The sequence below is a fragment of the Galeopterus variegatus genome, unplaced genomic scaffold (genome assembly GCF_000696425.1).
Source record: "Galeopterus variegatus unplaced genomic scaffold, G_variegatus-3.0.2 Scaffold5987, whole genome shotgun sequence".
In the NCBI taxonomy this organism is placed as follows: domain Eukaryota; kingdom Metazoa; phylum Chordata; class Mammalia; order Dermoptera; family Cynocephalidae; genus Galeopterus; species Galeopterus variegatus.
The window spans coordinates 61793-66699 of NW_007732098.1; the positions used below are offsets into that span (position 1 = coordinate 61793).

Genomic DNA, 4907 nt, shown 5'->3' on the forward strand with positions numbered 1-4907 from the left:
AAGGCAGGAGCAGCCCCCTACCCGAGAGTCCCGGCGGGCAGGCCGAGGGGGCCCGGGCCGGGGCCGTGTGCGTCGCGGGCCGGCCGCGAGCGAGCGGGGCGGCGAGCGGGCCGGGAGGAGGGGAGGAAGGAGCGCGCCGCGAGCGAACGAGCGAGCTAGCGAGCTAGCGGAGGGAGCGAGTGAGGGACGGCATGCAGTGAGGTCATCCTTTGAATCTAATTGTCTGAGTCAGGAGGAGATGTGGCACTTGATGCTGGGGGAGGGGAGGGAGAAGGGACCCTCTCGGCTTGGGCTGGGGCCCCGCCTCATACCCAGGAGAGCCCGGGCCTCCCTTCCCCGTCCAAGGCGAAGTTGCCTTGGGCCAACTCAGACAGACTACTTCGGGTCTCAGGGCTGACCTCTGCTGCCTGGGGGTGACAGCAAGCGGTAAGATGGGGGACCCAGGCCCAGCTCTGGGCCACCTTCCTACTCTCTGGGGGTGATGGGGACCGCTAACCCAGGCCCAGGTCACCTTCCTGCATTTTTTAGGGTATGGGAGGCCCCCAACCAACCCCCAGGTCATATTCCCGACCTCTGAGGATAAAGGGGGAACTTCAGCCAGCTTTCCAAATTACCTTCCTACACTTTAAGAACACAGATGCTCCCAACTCTATTCCCCGTTACTTTCTGCTCTAGGAATTTGGAGGAATCTGGAAATTGAACGCCAGCTCACCATCCTGCCCTCTGAGAATGACACTGCGATGTCACCCAGTCCTCCAATTACTTTCTGCATTTGAGGAGGTGGGATGAAGACCCCAACTGACCCTGGGGTCTCCCTATTATGCATGCCCAATCCCCGCTTAAAGAGGGACAGGAGCAGGTCCAGACTCATAGGCAGGGGCTGCCCAAGGAACCAGGCTGCCCAGATGGTGCGGAGCAAGTAGGCAGCTAGGTCCCCGGGTATGTCAGGTGTGCACATGCATACACACATAAGCACATGCACACATATGTACACGCAAAGGGGTAGGGGCACCAGGCAGCTGGGGATGCTCACACCAAGGGCCATACACCCCTCCCCTCACCCCTGTGGGGGAGGGGTGATAAATATTTAAGGGGCTTTTAGCTCAGAAGGGGCTGAAGCTGGGGAAGGGAGGGGGATCCACACTGCCTGATTAATGGGGTTACGGGCTTGGATCAATCCATCCGCCCGCTGCACCCTCCTCCCCCCTCCTCCCTCCTCCTCCCTCCCTCTCTCCCTCCGCCTAATGCGCTTTACCAGGAGACGCTTTTCTGACTTGGCAGCGTTGGGCGTTTTAAATAGACCCATTTAGAGCTGGGGTTGGGGGAGAAGGAGGGGGGTGGAGAGAGACAGAGATTGAGGCAGGCTGGGAGACAGAGACAAATCAGGAAAGAGAGACGGCCCGGAAGAGAGAGACTGGGAGAGGAGAGACAGAAGGAGATGCAGAGAAACAGATACAAGAAAATGAGGGTCAGACTCCCACAGAAGCTGAGATGGAGAGACTGGGGGTGATGGGAGGCCAAAGGGAAGCTGCCCCCCTCTCCCCCCACCAGAAGCAGAAGCAAGCAAACAAAAAAAGAGACAGAGAGAGGGGAAGGGAGCCACCAGCATCAGAGAGAAGCTCAGAGAGAGGCTCCCTGCAAGGGCTGAGTGCTAGCCTGGGAGACAGCAGATATCTTTTATTTCCAAAAACAGTTTTTCATCCACTTTGTTAAATTAAAAAGCTGTTTTTAAAGTGGTGCTGGAGGTGCTGCTGGGGGAGGGTAGATGGAACTGCCAAGTCCTCCCTCCCCAGCGGCCTCCTCAGCCCCCACAGAAGCTGCCTCAGCCTGAGCCCCTGGGGTGTTCTCCAGCTCCCCTGCTCTCTGCGATCCTCTGAGATCCCCAGGGACAGGGTCAGGGCATCTGAGCTACTGTTCACTGGCAGGAAGTCCTTCCTGCTGTCTGGCCTCAGTCCCTCCTGCTGCAGGGAGCCCATTAGCCCTGTCTTTTCCAGCCTCTGTCCTTGTTCCCTAAGGTGTTCCCAACTTAGGGGGAGGATTCTGTGCCCTCAGTTCAGTAGCCCACTTTTCCAATAAGCTGTATGACTCCTCCCAGGTATGCCTCCTGTAAGTATTATCTCTTATTCCATAAATCCATTTCCTAGTCTCATCCTAAGTCTGAATTCCATAAATCCATTTCCCCACCCCATGTCTTTGGGTCCTCTGGGAACAATGAGGTGGAGGTGAAAAGCTTAACTCTTTACAACCATCTGGGGCCTCCCTTCCTCCTTTCCTGGGCCCCAGCTCCATCTTAAAGTCCCTTTGATGGTCATGTGTCAGCCTGGGGTACCCCACTCCACCCTTAACAACACCCCAGTCCTAGTTCTGAAAAGTTAGCAGCCCCCCCGGCCCCAGCGCAGGCCGGGAAAATGGCCAGTCTGTTTGGGAACTGAGATGAAAAGCCTGGCCGGCCTTTGTGGGCCTCTGGCGGGTTTTGAACAATAGGCCCTTCCGTTCCGCTCCAGTGCCTCGATTCCTTGGACTCCCCCACGCCCGGGCTGCCAATCTGGGGGCCTTGTCTGGCCTGTATGAGAGGCAGGGAGAGTCAGGCTTAGTCCCACAGCTGGCCCCAGAAGATTCTGGACTTTCCGAACCCCCCATCCCAAATCCTCCAAGCTCAGCTGCTCCCCAATCAAGCCAAAGAGATGTTTTAGGGGCAGAGAGGGAAACTGAGGACAGTGAAACGGAAGCATTCCCACATCTGGGATTTGGCTTCCCTTGGTGTAGCACCCAGTTTCCTGACCTGGTTTTGCCTTTGCCTGTGTGACTGTGGGTAAGTCTCTTTCTACCCTCTCCAGGGCTATCAGGGGGCATGAAAAGCCCTAGCCTGGCTGAGTCCAAAACCCAGAAGGAAGAAGGACAAGGAAATGAAAGGATCTCAGGGCCTCCTTCACTCACCTCCCCCAGACCTACATCCCCATTACACCTGTCTGATGCCCTGAGACTGACCTGTCCCACTTGGGCCCCTGCACTTACCTCTTCACCACTGGCCACACACCAAGTGCATTAACGTCCTCCTCCTCCACCAGACCAAACTCTTCCCAGGACTTTCAAAACCACAGGGGTGGGATGATGTGACAAGGCTGGATTCTAGAAAGGCAAAGGGAACAAATCAGAGGTCACAGAGGAGCCACAGGTCTTAGTCCAACTTAGAGCTCCCACTGTGAGAAGGGGAGACTGAGGCAGGCAGCAGATAAACATCTGGAAGAGGAAAAGTTGGAGTAGTACAGAATCCCTTCAGCACCCCTTGCTGACTTCAGGTTGTGAACCACAGGGACAAAGAAAGGCCAGAAGACAGTAGTTTGACACCACAAAGATACACACCCACAGACAATCCAAAATCCCCACACAACCAGTTTGCCAGCACAGGCATCTCCATATCGCACACACTCTCACACGCACACTCATGCAGAGACGCAGGTCACAGGCATGGCATAAACATCCACCATCACAACACTCTATTCCTTATCACCACTGTGATTCATTGAGCATCTGCTATATACCAGGAACCGTACTAAGCACTTCATATGCATTATCTCATTTAATCCTCATGACTTCTCCATGAGGCAGGTTCTATTATTTTCTTTCTTTTTTTTTTTTTTTAAAGATGACCGGTAAGGGGATCTTAACCCTTGACTTGGTGTTGTCAGCACCACGCTCAGCCAGTGAGCAAACCGGCCATCCCTATATGGGATCCGAACCCGGGGCCTTGGTGTTATCAGCACCACACTCTCCCGAGTGAGCCACAGGCCGGCCCCTATTATTTTCTCATTCGACAGCTAAGGAAACTGAGATTCAAGGTTAGGTAATATGCCCGAGGTTACAGAGCTGATTGGTTCCAGGGCCTAGATTTGAGTCCATATCTAACTCCCAAGCCTTTCTACTATATCAGTTTGCCTCTGCAGATCTCTCACCCACCTGCACAGTGCCTTTCCCAATAATAATAGCAGCTAGCATTTGTTCAGGGTCCCTGATTAGCCACACATCATTGTGATGAGCACTTGACTTACATTTTTTTTACTAAATCATCAAATCAACCTTCAGAGGTAATCCTGTTTCCATTTTACAGATGAGGAAACTGAGGCTCAAAGAGCAAAAGCAGCTTGCCCAAAGTCACAAAACTGGTAGTTGGTAAGGGAGCTGGCATTGAACTAAGGGATGTCTTCATGAAAGCCACTCTTGCTTCTATGGACTTTAGCCACTCAACAGATCCCTCACTTTCTATAAGACCCCAGGAGATCTTCAGGATCCAGCTGCCCCTCCCCCCCAAACAAGCCCCAGATGTATCTGCCAAAGGTATGATTAGGTGCCTAAACACATACCCATGAAAGAAGGATTCCATGTCATCCAATCCTGTCCAGAGATGGAGAGATACCACCAACCAGGGAGAGACAGCCAGAAAGTAAAACAAGGTGTTAGAGACAGGACGGCTGACGGTGACAGATACAGACACATCAAGACATTAGCCCAAAGAGAAGGAGAGAGAAGGGAAGACAGACAGAGAGACACACATCAGGCCTAAGAATGACAGAAATAGCTGGAAAAGGAGACAATAGAGGTAGAGGAGGGTACAGGCTGACATGGAAAAACACAGACACAAGCCAATATGCACAGACTCAGACACACATAGACCCATCTGACCTTCACAAGAAAAAAATTGTGTAAACAAGTGAGGCTCAGACTATGTGTGGCATGTGTATGTGTGTGTGCGTGTTGTGGGGGGAAGCATGCACAGTCTGTATCGCTACGCACATTACACCAGCTGCTTCCAGCAATTTCATCTAATTAATAATAAATGCCCCGTAATTACAGCCGCTCCCCCAGCCCTTCTTCCTGTTTTTTGTCAGCTGCCGTCAGGCCAACCCCCC

General features: G+C 53.3%; 1 protein-coding gene across 2 annotated transcripts in view; it reads right to left on the bottom strand.

Annotated features, from left to right (window-relative positions):
• CNTFR (ciliary neurotrophic factor receptor) overlaps positions 1-3519 on the bottom strand; it is a 31744-nt gene extending 28225 nt beyond the window's left edge. The window contains exon 1 of one of the 2 annotated variants that reach the window (XM_008590306.1): positions 3016-3517. The gene's annotated coding sequence lies outside the window, so the exon portion shown is untranslated. Of the gene's footprint in view, positions 1-3015 lie in introns of both variants that reach the window. The other variant, XM_008590308.1, reaches the window with a different exon arrangement.
• Positions 3520-4907: the final 1388 nt, after the last annotated feature.